This window comes from Paramisgurnus dabryanus, chromosome 1 (assembly GCF_030506205.2).
Source record: "Paramisgurnus dabryanus chromosome 1, PD_genome_1.1, whole genome shotgun sequence".
In the NCBI taxonomy this organism is placed as follows: domain Eukaryota; kingdom Metazoa; phylum Chordata; class Actinopteri; order Cypriniformes; family Cobitidae; genus Paramisgurnus; species Paramisgurnus dabryanus.
The window spans coordinates 58,856,989-58,871,938 of record NC_133337.1 but is presented as its reverse complement, the minus strand read 5'-3'; the positions used below and the strand labels follow the sequence as shown (position 1 = coordinate 58,871,938).

Genomic DNA, 14,950 nt, shown 5'->3' with positions numbered 1-14,950 from the left:
CCTGGCTGAGGAAAAGTGTTAAGGGTAGCTTCGTGAGAAGGACCGGCTAAAACTGTTCTCGCTCGCGGCTCTGGCGGAGGCAGCCTCACGTCAGGAGCCGCGGGCCATGAACAGTGGATATTGGCAGCAGGTTGCGTCTGCTCCGCCAACGGAGGCAGCCTCACGCTGACGGGAAGACGGTCGCTGCTGGTGGCCGGTATATTTGCAGTGGAAGCCTGTGGTGGAGTATAACCCGGGAAAGTTATCCGGGCTCGCGGCTCTGGCGGAGGCAGCCTCACGTCAGGAGCCGCGGGCCGCGGCTGTTTAGTGGCAACAGTTCGCGCCTGCCCTGCCAGCGGAGGCAGCCTCACGCTAACGGAGCAACGGTTACTGTTGGTGGCTGGTAAATCCGGGCGAGGAGTGCTGGAAGCCCCCGCTGAATGCTGTGGAGCAGCGGGTTGCGGTGTAGCGGGTATTACGTCTGGAGATCGTCCCAGGCTTGCTGGGGGCTCATTACTCTTACCTGGAGGTCGACGGAGTTTTGGTCTTACGGTGCAGGAATCCTGAGAGGTAGGTGGATTAACATTATTTGTCTTCCTCGTGGCTTTTTTGCCGACTTTCGATGGTGATGGGGTTTTAAAGGGGACGTTTGTTGATTGCAGGTTTGAGAATAAGTCATATAATTCAGCCTTGTTCATTCTTCTTGGGTAATGGATGTCCGCGTTAGTTAGAGCTTGCCTCAGACCTTGCACCGTCCATTTCCCTATTGCTGGAATGGTTGGCTGGGCCAGTGAATATGGTGAAGAGGGGGAAGATGATGCGGACGAGGAGGAAGAATTGCGTCTCGTCGGTGGAGGTGAACGCTTTCTCTTCCTCTTTGAAATGAGAGTATCAGCGCAGATTAGTTGGCGACCGCGCACTGGAGCTGGAGACTCGACGAAGTTGTCTACTAGAGTAGAGGCGTTCGATGGGGTGGCTGGCACCGATGAAGCCTCCTGTGAGTAGAGGGATTCGTCATCCGACGGATAAAGTTCGATCTCAGACATTCTGAAAGATGCGAAGGATTTTCAGTGAGTTCTACTGTGATTTATGGCTTGCTTTCGAGCTGATTGCTTGGGTGTATTGTTGATTACCGATTGAAAGCGGCTGGTGCCATTGACTACTGATTGAAAACAGCTGAAGTCACTTAGGTATTTTATTTGACATGTTCCTCCCGAACTTTGTTAATAAAACATCATTTAATTACAGTCTGCTTGTTTTACTAATTTTTGTCCAATAGATTTTTTTATATAATGGAGTATTGGTCCGCATTGTTTTATTATTATTGTTAATAACTTTTGATTGTTAGTTTTCTTTAAACAGACAGTCTTCATAACGTAGCAGCCTACAAAATAGATGCCGGAGGCAGCAGACTTCCGATTGAGAAACGCTCAACGTGATGCTTCCAAAGCACACAGATGGCCTAGCTGACATCAAAGCCTGTTTCAGTCAGTGACTGACTGCTGGCAATAGAACCTCTTTAAAACTACTCCTGCCAGCGGTGGGATTCGAACCCAAGCCCCCGAAGAGACTGGAGCCTTAATCCTGCACCTTAGACCGCTAGGCCACACTACCACTTCGAGGGGTGCTATCTGGCCGTTGTGGTTGTAGCTGAAGCTCAAGCTCCACAGAGTGATTTATAGTTTTGTACATGACCTGCGAAGCAGCTGCGCTGCAGGTTGTGCATAACTGTGAGTAGCTCCTCGTAGCCTGACATGCACCATCCCACGAACGTAACAGCGCGTCAATTTTACGGGGACCGCATGCGCTGTGATTGGCCTACTAGAAAACAAGGATGGACAAAGTTGAAGAGACATTTACCTCGAGCTGCAACAAAAGTGGCTGTCCGTTTACCTCTATCACTGCTGATGCTTCTCTGGGCAAACGTACACAGCAAGCTGCTTCCTCTCCGGCTTTTGCCTTAATACCGTGTACACACCAGCAATACTCCTGTGGACATTAGCGTTCTGCACGTGTAAAGGCACGTTGGCGGGATCAACGGTGCTGGAGTATAAATTAAAGCTCACGGCGTAGGTCCTGTGCAGAACTATTGTTCGGCCTTTAGGTCCTGCTGTGTTGAGTAGCACTAACACTAAAGAGCGTTTTCCATGCCTTAGATTTAATGCAAGACAGCTGGTGTTACAGCCTGCTTAAAGCCACATCTGGCAGCGGTGGGATTCGAACCCACGCCCCCGAAGGGACTGGAGCCTTAATCCAGCGCCTTGGACCGCTCGGCCACGCTACCTGGTGGAAACCCTTTTTGCCCGCTTCTGTTCCAGGTGACCCCCGTGGACAGCCTCAATCTCTTTCTGGGGACCTCACTCGCAAAGCAACACCTGCGAAACCATGGCCGTTTCTCAATGGGAAGGCTGCAACCTCCGGAGGTCGCATGTGCAGGCTGCATCATGCATCAAGCCTGGTTCATTCAAGTTAACCGAGCCTTACACTCGCTAGTCACAAGCGTATTACAAAACGATTACAATCGACTAAGAATAATAGTCAACTTTATTATTGTTAGTTTTCTGTAAACAGACAGTCTTTATGACGTATGCAGCCTACAAGATAGACGCCGGAGGCAGCAGACTTCCGATTGAGAAACGCTCAACGTGATGCTTCCAAAGCACATAGATGGCCTAGCTGACATCAAAGCCTAGTTAAAACCACTGCTGGCAGCGGTGGGATTCGAACCCACGCCCCCGGAGAGACTGGAGCTTAAATCCAGCGCCTTGGACTGCTCGGCCACGCTACCCTTGGAGGAGACCTCTCTGCTGGGATTCCCAAAGCTCGTCAGCAAGCGCTTCTGCCCAACTAAAATGCTTGAGTGCAGAAGCCAGTTGAGTCTCCCAAACCTCTTACAGAAAGATCTGACGCAGTGCCTGACTGCTGGCAATAGAACCTCTTTAAAACTACTCCTGGCAGCGGTGGGATTCGAACCCACGCCCCCGAAGAGACTGAACGTAACAGCGCGTCAATTTTACTGGGACCGCATGTGCTGTGATTGGTCTGCTAGAAAACAAAGGATGGACAAAGTTGAAGAGAGACATTTACCTCGAGCTGCAACAAAAGTGGCTGTCCGTTTACCTCTATCACTGCTCTGGGCAAACGTACACAGCAAGCTGCTTCCTCTCCGGCTTTTGCCTTAATACCGTGTACACACCAGCAATACTCCTGTGGACATTAGCGTTCTGCACGTGTAAAGGCACGTCGGCGGGATCAACGGTGCTGGAGTATAAAATAAAGCTCACGACGTAGGTCCTGTGCAGAACTATTGTTCGGCCTTTAGGTACTGCTGTGTTGAGTAGCACTAACACTAAAGAGCGTTTTCCATGCCTTAGAATTAATGCAAGACAGCTGGTGTTACAGCCTGCTTAAAGCCACATCTGGCAGCGGTGGGATTCGAACCCACGCCCCCGAAGGGACTGGAGCCTTAATCCAGCGCCTTGGACCGCTCGGCCACTCTACCTGCTGGAAACCCTTTTTGCCCGCTTCTCTTGCAGGTGACCCCCCGTGGACAGCCTCAATCTCTTTCTGGGGACCTCACTCGCAAAGCAACACCTGCGAAACCATGGCCGTTTCTCAATGGGAAGGCTGCATCATGCATCAAGCCTGGTTCATTCAAGTTAACCGAGCCTTACACTCGCTAGTCACAAGCGTATTACAAAATGATTACAATCGACTAAGAATAATAGTCAACTTTATTGTTGTTAGTTTTCTGTAAATAGACAGTCTTTATGACGTATGCAGCCTACAAGATAGACGCCGGTGGCAGCAGACTTCCGATTGAGAAACGCTCAACGTGATGCTTCCAAAGCACATAGATGGCCTAGCTGACATCAAAGCCTATTTAAAACCACTGCTGGCAGCGGTGGGATTCGAACCCACGCCCCCGGAGAGACTGGAGCCTAAATCCAGCGCCTTGGACCGCTCGGCCAAGCTACCTCTTGGAGGACACCTCTTGGAGGACACCTCTTGGAGGACACCTCTTGGAGGACACCTCTTGGAGGACACCTCTTGGAGGACACCTCTTGGAGGACACCTCTTGGAGGACACCTCTTGGAGGACACCTCTTGGAGGACACCTCTTGGAGGACACCACTTGGAGGACACCTCTTGGAGGACACCTCTTGGAGGACACCTCTTGGAGGACACCTCTTGGAGGAGACCTCTTGGAGGAGACCTCTTGGAGGAGACCTCTTGGAGGAGACCTCTTGGAGGAGACCTCTCTGCTGGGATTCCCAAAGCTCGTCAGCAAGCGCTTCTGCCCAACTAAAATGCTTGAGTGCAGAAGCCAGTTGAGTCTCCCAAACCTCTTACAGAAAGATCTGACGCAGTGCCTGACTGCTGGCAATAGAACCTCTTTAAAACTACTCCTGGCAGCGGTGGGATTCGAACCCACGCCCCCGAAGAGACTGAACGTAACAGCGCGTCAATTTTACGGGGACCGCATGCGCTGTGATTGGTCTGCTAGAAAACAAAAGATGGACAAAGTTGAAGAGTGACTTTTACCTCGAGCTGCAACAAAAGTGGCTGTCCGTTTACCTCTATCACTGCTGATGCTTCTCTGGGCAAACGTACACAGCAAGCTGCTTCCTCTCCGGCTTTTGCCTTAATACTGTGTACACACCAGCAATACTCCTGTGGACATTAGCGTTCTGCACGTGTAAAGGCACGTCGGCGGGATCAACGGTGCTGGAGTATAAAATAAAGCTCACGACGTAGGTCCTGTGCAGAACTATTGTTCGGCCTTTAGGTCCTGCTGTGTTGAGTAGCACTAACACTAAAGAGCGTTTTCCATGCCTTAGAATTAATGCAAGACAGCTGGTGTTACAGCCTGCTTAAAGCCACATCTGGCAGCGGTGGGATTCGAACCCACGCCCCCGAAGGGACTGGAGCCTTAATCCAGCGCCTTGGACCGCTCGGCCACGCTACCTGCTGGAAACCCTTTTTGCCCGCTTCTGTTGCAGGTGACCCCCCGTGGACAGCCTCAATCTCTTTCTGGTGACCTCACACGCAAAGCAACACCTGCTCAAAGAAACCATGGCCGTTTCTCAATGGGAAGGCTGCATCATGCATCAAGCCTGGTTCATTCAAGTTAACCGAGCCTTACACTCGCTAGTCACAAGCGTATTACAAAATGATTACAATCGACTAAGAATAATAGTCAACTTTATTATTGTAAGTTTTCTGTAAACAGACAGTCTTTATGACGTATGCAGCCTACAAGATAGACGCCGGTGGCAGCAGACTTCCGATTGAGAAACGCTCAACGTGATGCTTCCAAAGCACATAGATGGCCTAGCTGACATCAAAGCCTATTTAAAACCACTGCTGGCAGCGGTGGGATTCGAACCCACGCCCCCGGAGAGACTGGAGCCTAAATCCAGCGCCTTGGACCGCTCGGCCAAGCTACCTCTTGGAGGAGACCTCTTGGAGGAGACCTCTTGGAGGAGACCTCTTGGAGGAGACCTCTTGGAGGAGACCTCTTGGAGGAGACCTCTTGGAGGAGACCTCTTGGAGGAGACCTCTTGGAGGAGACCTCTTGGAGGAGACCTCTCTGCTGGGATTCCCAAAGCTCGTCAGCAAGCGCTTCTGCCCAACTAAAATGCTTGAGTGCAGAAGCCAGTTGAGTCTCCCAAACCTCTTACAGAAAGATCTGACGCAGTGCCTGACTGCTGGCAATAGAACCTCTTTAAAACTACTCCTGGCAGCGGTGGGATTCGAACCCACGCCCCCGAAGAGACTGAACGTAACAGCGCGTCAATTTTACGGGGACCGCATGCGCTGTGATTGGTCTGCTAGAAAACAAAAGATGGACAAAGTTGAAGAGAGACATTTACCTCGAGCTGCAACAAAAGTGGCTGTCCGTTTACCTCTATCACTGCTGATGCTTCTCTGGGCAAACGTACACAGCAAGCTGCTTCCTCTCCGGCTTTTGCCTTAATACTGTGTACACACCAGCAATACTCCTGTGGACATTAGCGTTCTGCACGTGTAAAGGCACGTCGGCGGGATCAACGGTGCTGGAGTATAAAATAAAGCTCACGACGTAGGTCCTGTGCAGAACTATTGTTCGGCCTTTAGGTCCTGCTGTGTTGAGTAGCACTAACACTAAAGAGCGTTTTCCATGCCTTAGAATTAATGCAAGACAGCTGGTGTTACAGCCTGCTTAAAGCCACATCTGGCAGCGGTGGGATTCGAACCCACGCCCCCGAAGGGACTGGAGGTTTAATCCAGCGCCTTGGACCGCTCGGCCACGCTACCTGCTGGAAACCCTTTTTGCCCGCTTCTGTTGCAGGTGACCCCCCGTGGACAGCCTCAATCTCTTTCTGGTGACCTCACACGCAAAGCAACACCTGCTCAAAGAAACCATGGCCGTTTCTCAATGGGAAGGCTGCATCATGCATCAAGCCTGGTTCATTCAAGTTAACGGAGCCTTACACTCGCTAGTCACAAGCGTATTACAAAATGATTACAATCGACTAAGAATAATAGTCAACTTTATTATTGTAAGTTTTCTGTAAACAGACAGTCTTTATGACGTATGCAGCCTACAAGATAGACGCCGGTGGCAGCAGACTTCCGATTGAGAAACGCTCAACGTGATGCTTCCAAAGCACATAGATGGCCTAGCTGACATCAAAGCCTATTTAAAACCACTGCTGGCAGCGGTGGGATTCGAACCCACGCCCCCGGAGAGACTGGAGCCTAAATCCAGCGCCTTGGACCGCTCGGCCAAGCTACCTCTTGGAGGAGACCTCTTGGAGGAGACCTCTTGGAGGAGACCTCTTGGAGGAGACCTCTTGGAGGAGACCTCTTGGAGGAGACCTCTTGGAGGAGACCTCTTGGAGGAGACCTCTTGGAGGAGACCTCTCTGCTGGGATTCCCAAAGCTCGTCAGCAAGCGCTTCTGCCCAACTAAAATGCTTGAGTGCAGAAGCCAGTTGAGTCTCCCAAACCTCTTACAGAAAGATCTGACGCAGTGCCTGACTGCTGGCAATAGAACCTCTTTAAAACTACTCCTGGCAGCGGTGGGATTCGAACCCACGCCCCCGAAGAGACTGAACGTAACAGCGCGTCAATTTTACGTGGACCGCATGCGCTGTGATTGGTCTGCTAGAAAACAAAAGATGGACAAAGTTGAAGAGAGACATTTACCTCGAGCTGCAACAAAAGTGGCTGTCCGTTTACCTCTATCACTGCTGATGCTTCTCTGGGCAAACGTACACAGCAAGCTGCTTCCTCTCCGGCTTTTGCCTTAATACTGTGTACACACCAGCAATACTCCTGTGGACATTAGCGTTCTGCACGTGTAAAGGCACGTCGGCGGGATCAACGGTGCTGGAGTATAAAATAAAGCTCACGACGTAGGTCCTGTGCAGAACTATTGTTCGGCCTTTAGGTCCTGCTGTGTTGAGTAGCACTAACACTAAAGAGCGTTTTCCATGCCTTAGAATTAATGCAAGACAGCTGGTGTTACAGCCTGCTTAAAGCCACATCTGGCAGCGGTGGGATTCGAACCCACGCCCCCGAAGGGACTGGAGCCTTAATCCAGCGCCTCGGACCGCTCGGCCACGCTACCTGCTGGAAACCCTTTTTGCCCGCTTCTGTTGCAGGTGACCCCCCGTGGACAGCCTCAATCTCTTTCTGGTGACCTCACTCGCAAAGCAACACCTGCGAAACCATGGCCGTTTCTCAATGGGAAGGCTGCATCATGCATCAAGCCTGGTTCATTCAAGTTAACCGAGCCTTACACTCGCTAGTCACAAGCGTATTACAAAATGATTACAATCGACTAAGAATAATAGTCAACTTTATTATTGTAAGTTTTCTGTAAACAGACAGTCTTTATGACGTATGCAGCCTACAAGAAAGACGCCGGTGGCAGCAGACTTCCGATTGAGAAACGCTCAACGTGATGCTTCCAAAGCACATAGATGGCCTAGCTGACATCAAAGCCTATTTAAAACCACTGCTGGCAGCGGTGGGATTCGAACCCACGCCCCCGGAGAGACTGGAGCCTAAATACAGCGCCTTGGACCGCTCGGCCACGCTACCTCTTGGAGGAGACCTCTTCGAGGAGACCTCTCTGCTGGGATTCCCAAAGCTCGTCAGCAAGCGCTTCTGCCCAACTAAAATGCTTGAGTGCAGAAGCCAGTTGAGTCTCCCAAACCTCTTACAGAAAGATCTGACGCAGTGCCTGACTGCTGGCAATAGAACCTATTTAAAACCACTGCTGGCAGCAGTGGGATTCGAACCCACGCCCCCGGAGAGACTGGAGCCTAAATCCAGCGCCTTGGACCGCTCGGCCACGCTACCTCTTGGAGGAGACCTCTTCGAGGAGACCTCTCTGCTGGGATTCCCAAAGCTCGTCAGCAAGCGCTTCTGCCCAACTAAAATGCTTGAGTGCAGAAGCCAGTTGAGTCTCCCAAACCTCTTACAGAAAGATCTGACGCAGTGCCTGACTGCTGGCAATAGAACCTCTTTAAAACTACTCCTGGCAGCGGTGGGATTCGAACCCACGCCCCCGAAGAGACTGAACGTAACAGCGCGTCAATTTTACGGGGACCGCATGCGCTGTGATTGGTCTGCTAGGAAACAAAAGATGGACAAAGTTGAAGAGAGACATTTACCTCGAGCTGCAACAAAAGTGGCTGTCCGTTTACCTCTAGCACTGCTGATGCTTCTCTGGGCAAACGTACACAGCAAGCTGCTTCCTCTCCGGCTTTTGCCTTAATACTGTGTACACACCAGCAATACTCCTGTGGACATTAGCGTTCTGCACGTGTAAAGGCACGTCGGCGGGATCAACGGTGCTGGAGTATAAAATAAAGCTCACGACGTAGGTCCTGTGCAGAACTATTGTTCGGCCTTTAGGTCCTGCTGTGTTGAGTAGCACTAACACTAAAGAGCGTTTTCCATGCCTTAGAATTAATGCAAGACAGCTGGTGTTACAGCCTGCTTAAAGCCACATCTGGCAGCGGTGGGATTCGAACCCACGCCCCCGAAGGGACTGGAGCCTTAATCCAGCGCCTTGGACCGCTCGGCCACGCTACCTGCTGGAAACCCTTTTTGCCCGCTTCTCTTGCAGGTGACCCCCCGTGGACAGCCTCAATCTCTTTCTGGGGACCTCACTCGCAAAGCAACACCTGCGAAACCATGGCCGTTTCTCAATGGGAAGGCTGCATCATGCATCAAGCCTGGTTCATTCAAGTTAACCGAGCCTTACACTCGCTAGTCACAAGCGTATTACAAAATGATTACAATCGACTAAGAATAATAGTCAACTTTATTATTGTAAGTTTTCTGTAAACAGACAGTCTTTATGACGTATGCAGCCTACAAGATAGACGCCGGTGGCAGCAGACTTCCGATTGAGAAACGCTCAACGTGATGCTTCCAAAGCACATAGATGGCCTAGCTGACATCAAAGCCTATTTAAAACCACTGCTGGCAGCGGTGGGATTCGAACCCACGCCCCCGGAGAGACTGGAGCCTAAATCCAGCGCCTTGGACCGCTCGGCCACGCTACCTCTTGGGGGAGACCTCTTCGAGGAGACCTCTCTGCTGGGATTCCCAAAGCTCGTCAGCAAGCGCTTCTGCCCAACTAAAATGCTTGAGTGCAGAAGCCAGTTGAGTCTCCCAAACCTCTTACAGAAAGATCTGACGCAGTGCCTGACTGCTGGCAATAGAACCTCTTTAAAACTACTCCTGGCAGCGGTGGGATTCGAACCCACGCCCCTGTAGAGACTGAACGTAACAGCGCGTCAATTTTACGGGGACCGCATGCGCTGTGATTGGTCTGCTAGAAAACAAAGGATGGACAAAGTTGAAGAGAGACATTTACCTCGAGCTGCAACAAAAGTGGCTGTCCGTTTACCTCTATCACTGCTGATGCTTCTTTGGGCAAACGTACACAGCAAGCTGCTTCCTCTCCGGCTTTTGCCTTAATACCGTGTACACACCAGCAATACTCCTGTGGACATTAGCGTTCTGCACGTGTAAAGGCACGTCGGCAGGATCAACGGTGCTGGAGTATAAAATAAAGCTCACGACGTAGGTCCTGTGCAGAACTATTGTTCGGCCTTTAGGTCCTGCTGTGTTGAGTAGCACTAACACTAAAGAGTGTTTTCCATGCCTTAGAATTAATGCAAGACAGCTGGTGTTACAGCCTGCTTAAAGCCACATCTGGCAGCGGTGGGATTCGAACCCACGCCCCCGAAGGGACTGGAGCCTTAATCCAGCGCCTTGGACCGCTCGGCCACGCTACCTGCTGGAAACCCTTTTTGCCCGCTTCTGTTGCAGGTGACCCCCCGTGGACAGCCTCAATCTCTTTCTGGGGACCTCACTCACAAAGCAACACCTGCAAAACCATGGCCGTTTCTCAATGGGAAGGCTGCATCATGCATCAAGCCTGGTTCATTCAAGTTAACCGAGCCTTACACTCGCTAGTCACAAGCGTATTACAAAATGATTACAATCGACTAAGAATAATAGTCAACTTTATTGTTGTTAGTTTTCTGTAAATAGACAGTCTTTATGACGTATGCAGCCTACAAGATAGACGCCGGTGGCAGCAGACTTCCGATTGAGAAACGCTCAACGTGATGCTTCCAAAGCACATAGATGGCCTAGCTGACATCGAAGCCTATTTAAAACCACTGCTGGCAGCGGTGGGATTCGAACCCACGCCCCCGGAGAGACTGGAGCCTAAATCCAGCGCCTTGGACAGCTCGGCCACGCTACCTCTTGGAGGAGACCTCTTCGAGGAGACCTCTCTGGTGGGATTCCCAAAGCTCGTCAGCAAGCGCTTCTGCCCAACTAAAATGCTTGAGTGCAGAAGCCAGTTGAGTCTCCCAAACCTCTTACAGAAAGATCTGACGCAGTGCCTGACTGCTGGCAATAGAACCTCTTTAAAACTACTCCTGGCAGCGGTGGGATTCGAACCCACGCCCCCGAAGAGACTAAACGTAACAGCGCGTCAATTTTACGGGGACCGCATGCGCTGTGATTGGTCTGCTAGAAAACAAAAGATGGACAAAGTTGAAGAGAGACATTTACCTCGAGCTGCAACAAAAGTGGCTGTCCGTTTACCTCTATCACTGCTGATGCTTCTCTGGGCAAACGTACACAGCAAGCTGCTTCCTCTCCAGGTTTTGCCTTATTACCGTGTACACACCAGCAATACTGCTGTGGACATTAGCGTTTTGCACGTGTAAAGGCACGTCGGCGGGATCAACGGTGTTGGAGTATAAAATAAAGCTCACGGCGTAGGTCCTGTGCAGAACTATTGTTCGGCCTTTAGGTCCTGCTGTGTTGAGTAGCACTAACACTAAAGAGCGTTTTCCATGCCTTAGAATTAATGCAAGACAGCTGGTGTTACAGTCTGCTTAAAGCCACATCTGGCAGCGGTGGGATTCGAACCCACGCCCCCGAAGGGACTGGAGCCTTAATCCAGCGCCTTGGACCGCTCGGCCACGCTACCTGCTGGAAACCCTTTTTGCCCGCTTCTGTTGCAGGTGGCCCCCCGTGGACAGCCTCAATCTCTTTCTGGTGACCTCACTCGCAAAGCAACACCTGCGAAACCATGGCCGTTTCTCAATGGGAAGGCTGCATCATGCATCAAGCCTGGTTCATTCAAGTTAACCGAGCCTTACACTCGCTAGTCACAAGCGTATTACAAAATGATTACAATCGACTAAGAATAATAGTCAACTTTATTATTGTAAGTTTTCTGTAAACAGACAGTCTTTATGACGTATGCAGCCTACAAGATAGACGCCGGTGGCAGCAGACTTCCGATTGAGAAACGCTCAACGTGATGCTTCCAAAGCACATAGATGGCCTAGCTGACATCAAAGCCTATTTAAAACCACTGCTGGCAGCGGTGGGATTCGAACCCACGCCCCCGGAGAGACTGGAGCCTAAATCCAGCGCCTTGGACCGCTCGGCCACGCTACCTCTTGGAGGAGACCTCTTCGAGGAGACCTCTCTGCTGGGATTCCCAAAGCTCGTCAGCAAGCGCTTCTGCCCAACTAAAATGCTTGAGTGCAGAAGCCAGTTGAGTCTCCCAAACCTCTTACAGAAAGATCTGACGCAGTGCCTGACTGCTGGCAATAGAACCTATTTAAAACCACTGCTGGCAGCTGTGGGATTCGAACCCACGCCCCCGGAGAGACTGGAGCCTAAATCCAGCGCCTTGGACCCCTCAGCCAAGCTACCTCTTGGAGGAGACCTCTTGGAGGAGACCTCTTGGAGGAGACCTCTTGGAGGAGACCTCTTGGAGGAGACCTCTTGGAGGAGACCTCTTGGAGGAGACCTCTTGGAGGAGACCTCTCTGCTAGGATTCCCAAAGCTCGTCAGCAAGCGCTTCTGCCCAAGTAAAATGCTTGAGTGCAGAAGCCAGTTGAGTCTCCCAAACCTCTTACAGAAATATCTGACGCAGTGCCTGAGTGCTGGCAATAGAACCTCTTTAAAACTACTCCTGGCAGCGGTGGGATTCGAACCCACGCCCCTGAAGAGACTGAACGTAACAGCGCGTCAATTTTACGGGGACCGCATGCGCTGTGATTGGTCTGCTAGAAAACAAAAGATGGACAAAGTTGAAGAGAGACATTTACCTCGAGCTGCAACAAAAGTGGCTGTCCGTTTACCTCTATCACTGCTGATGCTTCTCTGGGCAAACGTACACAGTAAGCTGCTTCCTCTCCGGCTTTTGCCTTAATACTGTGTACACACCAGCAATACTCCTGTGGACATTAGCGTTCTGCACGTGTAAAGGCACGTCGGCGGGATCAACGGTGCTGGAGTGTAAAATAAAGCTCACGACGTAGGTCCTGTGCAGAACTATTGTTCGGCCTTTAGGTCCTGCTGTGTTGAGTAGCACTAACACTAAAGAGCGTTTTCCATGCCTTAGAATTAATGCAAGACAGCTGGTGTTACAGCCTGCTTAAAGCCACATCTGGCAGCGGTGGGATTCGAACCCACGCCCCCGAAGGGACTGGAGCCTTAATCCAGCGCCTTGGACCGCTCGGCCACGCTACCTGCTGGAAACCCTTTTTGCCCGCTTCTGTTGCAGGTGACCCCCCGTGGACAGCCTCAATCTCTTTCTGGTGACCTCACTCGCAAAGCAACACCTGCGAAACCATGGCCGTTTCTCAATGGGAAGGCTGCATCATGCATAAAGCCTGGTTCATTCAAGTTAACCGAGCCTTACACTCGCTAGTCACAAGCGTATTACAAAATGATTACAATCGACTAAGAATAATAGTCAACTTTATTATTGTAAGTTTTCTGTAAACAGACAGTCTTTATGACGTATGCAGCCTACAAGATAGACGCCGGTGGCAGCAGACTTCCGATTGAGAAACGCTCAACGTGATGCTTCCAAAGCACATAGATGGCCTAGCTGACATCAAAGCATATTTAAAACCACTGCTGGCAGCGGTGGGATTCGAACGCACGCCCCCGGAGAGACTGGAGTCTAAATACAGCGCCTTGGACCGCTCGGCCACGCTACCTCTTGGAGGAGACCTCTTCGAGGAGACCTCTCTGCTGGGATTCCCAAAGCTCGTCAGCAAGCGCTTCTGCCCAACTAAAATGCTTGAGTGCAGAAGCCAGTTGAGTCTCCCAAACCTCTTACAGAAAGATCTGACGCAGTGCCTGACTGCTGGCAATAGAACCTCTTTAAAACTACTCCTGGCAGCGGTGGGATTCGAACCCACGCCCCCGAAGAGACTGAACGTAACAGCGCGTCAATTTTACGGGGACCGCATGCGCTGTGATTGGTCTGCTAGAAAACAAAAGATGGACAAAGTTGAAGAGAGACATTTACCTCGAGCTGCAACAAAAGTGGCTGTCCGTTTACCTCTATCACTGCTGATGCTTCTCTGGGCAAACGTACACAGCAAGCTGCTTCCTCTCCGGCTTTTGCCTTAATACTGTGTACACACCAGCAATACTCCTGTGGACATTAGCGTTCTGCACGTGTAAAGGCACGTCGGCGGGATCAACGGTGCTGGAGTATAAAATAAAGCTCACGACGTAGGTCCTGTGCAGAACTATTGTTCGGCCTTTAGGTCCTGCTGTGTTGAGTAGCACTAACACTAAAGAGCGTTTTCCATGCCTTAGAATTAATGCAAGACAGCTGGTGTTACAGCCTGCTTAAAGCCACATCTGGCAGCGGTGGGATTCGAACCCACACCCCCGAAGGGACTGGAGTCTTAATCCAGCGCCTTGGACCGCTCGGCCACGCTACCTGCTGGAAACCCTTTTTGCCCGCTTCTGTTGCAGGTGACCCCCCGTGGACAGCCTCAATCTCTTTCTGGGGACCTCACTCGCAAAGCAACACCTGCGAAACCATGGCCGTTTCTCAATGGGAAGGCTGCATCATGCATCAAGCCTGGTTCATTCAAGTTAACCGAGCCTTACACTCGCTAGTCACAAGCGTATTACAAAATGATTACAATCGACTAAGAATAATAGTCAACTTTATTATTGTAAGTTTTCTGTAAACAGACAGTCTTTATGACGTATGCAGCCTACAAGATAGACGCCGGTGGCAGCAGACTTCCGATTGAGAAACGCTCAACGTGATGCTTCCAAAGCACATAGATGGCCTAGCTGACATCAAAGCCTATTTAAAACCACTGCTGGCAGCGGTGGGATTCGAACCCACGCCCCCGGAGAGACTGGAGCCTAAATCCAGCGCCTTGGACCGCTCGGCCACGCTACCTCTTGGGGGAGACCTCTTCGAGGAGACCTCTCTGCTGGGATTCCCAAAGCTCGTCAGCAAGCGCTTCTGCCCAACTAAAATGCTTGAGTGCAGAAGCCAGTTGAGTCTCCCAAACCTCTTACAGAAAGATCTGACGCAGTGCCTGACTGCTGGCAATAGAACTTCTTTAAAACTACTCCTGGCAGCGGTGGGATTCGAACCCA

General features: G+C 51.0%; 21 non-coding genes across 21 annotated transcripts; all 21 read right to left on the bottom strand.

Moving 5' to 3' along the window:
• Positions 1–2,181: 2,181 nt before the first annotated feature.
• On the bottom strand, positions 2,182–2,263 carry trnal-aag (transfer RNA leucine (anticodon AAG)). Its single transcript has one exon. It is a non-coding gene; the product is annotated as a tRNA-Leu (tRNA).
• Positions 2,264–2,685: 422 nt separating this feature from the next.
• trnal-uaa (transfer RNA leucine (anticodon UAA)) lies at positions 2,686–2,767 on the bottom strand. The gene has a single exon. It is a non-coding gene; the product is annotated as a tRNA-Leu (tRNA).
• A 632-nt stretch (positions 2,768–3,399) lies between these two features.
• Positions 3,400–3,481, bottom strand: trnal-aag (transfer RNA leucine (anticodon AAG)). Its single transcript has one exon. It is a non-coding gene; the product is annotated as a tRNA-Leu (tRNA).
• Positions 3,482–3,875: 394 nt separating this feature from the next.
• On the bottom strand, positions 3,876–3,957 carry trnal-uag (transfer RNA leucine (anticodon UAG)). Its single transcript has one exon. It is a non-coding gene; the product is annotated as a tRNA-Leu (tRNA).
• A 908-nt stretch (positions 3,958–4,865) lies between these two features.
• trnal-aag (transfer RNA leucine (anticodon AAG)) lies at positions 4,866–4,947 on the bottom strand. The gene has a single exon. It is a non-coding gene; the product is annotated as a tRNA-Leu (tRNA).
• A 399-nt stretch (positions 4,948–5,346) lies between these two features.
• On the bottom strand, positions 5,347–5,428 carry trnal-uag (transfer RNA leucine (anticodon UAG)). The gene has a single exon. It is a non-coding gene; the product is annotated as a tRNA-Leu (tRNA).
• A 768-nt stretch (positions 5,429–6,196) lies between these two features.
• trnaf-aaa (transfer RNA phenylalanine (anticodon AAA)) lies at positions 6,197–6,278 on the bottom strand. Its single transcript has one exon. It is a non-coding gene; the product is annotated as a tRNA-Phe (tRNA).
• Positions 6,279–6,677: 399 nt separating this feature from the next.
• Positions 6,678–6,759, bottom strand: trnal-uag (transfer RNA leucine (anticodon UAG)). Its single transcript has one exon. It is a non-coding gene; the product is annotated as a tRNA-Leu (tRNA).
• A 754-nt stretch (positions 6,760–7,513) lies between these two features.
• trnal-aag (transfer RNA leucine (anticodon AAG)) lies at positions 7,514–7,595 on the bottom strand. Its single transcript has one exon. It is a non-coding gene; the product is annotated as a tRNA-Leu (tRNA).
• Positions 7,596–7,989: 394 nt separating this feature from the next.
• Positions 7,990–8,071, bottom strand: trnal-uag (transfer RNA leucine (anticodon UAG)). Its single transcript has one exon. It is a non-coding gene; the product is annotated as a tRNA-Leu (tRNA).
• Positions 8,072–8,250: 179 nt separating this feature from the next.
• On the bottom strand, positions 8,251–8,332 carry trnal-uag (transfer RNA leucine (anticodon UAG)). Its single transcript has one exon. It is a non-coding gene; the product is annotated as a tRNA-Leu (tRNA).
• A 656-nt stretch (positions 8,333–8,988) lies between these two features.
• trnal-aag (transfer RNA leucine (anticodon AAG)) lies at positions 8,989–9,070 on the bottom strand. The gene has a single exon. It is a non-coding gene; the product is annotated as a tRNA-Leu (tRNA).
• A 394-nt stretch (positions 9,071–9,464) lies between these two features.
• On the bottom strand, positions 9,465–9,546 carry trnal-uag (transfer RNA leucine (anticodon UAG)). Its single transcript has one exon. It is a non-coding gene; the product is annotated as a tRNA-Leu (tRNA).
• A 656-nt stretch (positions 9,547–10,202) lies between these two features.
• trnal-aag (transfer RNA leucine (anticodon AAG)) lies at positions 10,203–10,284 on the bottom strand. The gene has a single exon. It is a non-coding gene; the product is annotated as a tRNA-Leu (tRNA).
• A 394-nt stretch (positions 10,285–10,678) lies between these two features.
• On the bottom strand, positions 10,679–10,760 carry trnal-uag (transfer RNA leucine (anticodon UAG)). Its single transcript has one exon. It is a non-coding gene; the product is annotated as a tRNA-Leu (tRNA).
• Positions 10,761–11,416: 656 nt separating this feature from the next.
• trnal-aag (transfer RNA leucine (anticodon AAG)) lies at positions 11,417–11,498 on the bottom strand. The gene has a single exon. It is a non-coding gene; the product is annotated as a tRNA-Leu (tRNA).
• A 394-nt stretch (positions 11,499–11,892) lies between these two features.
• On the bottom strand, positions 11,893–11,974 carry trnal-uag (transfer RNA leucine (anticodon UAG)). Its single transcript has one exon. It is a non-coding gene; the product is annotated as a tRNA-Leu (tRNA).
• Positions 11,975–12,153: 179 nt separating this feature from the next.
• Positions 12,154–12,235, bottom strand: trnal-uag (transfer RNA leucine (anticodon UAG)). The gene has a single exon. It is a non-coding gene; the product is annotated as a tRNA-Leu (tRNA).
• A 740-nt stretch (positions 12,236–12,975) lies between these two features.
• Positions 12,976–13,057, bottom strand: trnal-aag (transfer RNA leucine (anticodon AAG)). Its single transcript has one exon. It is a non-coding gene; the product is annotated as a tRNA-Leu (tRNA).
• Positions 13,058–14,189: 1,132 nt separating this feature from the next.
• Positions 14,190–14,271, bottom strand: trnal-aag (transfer RNA leucine (anticodon AAG)). The gene has a single exon. It is a non-coding gene; the product is annotated as a tRNA-Leu (tRNA).
• A 394-nt stretch (positions 14,272–14,665) lies between these two features.
• trnal-uag (transfer RNA leucine (anticodon UAG)) lies at positions 14,666–14,747 on the bottom strand. The gene has a single exon. It is a non-coding gene; the product is annotated as a tRNA-Leu (tRNA).
• Positions 14,748–14,950: the final 203 nt, after the last annotated feature.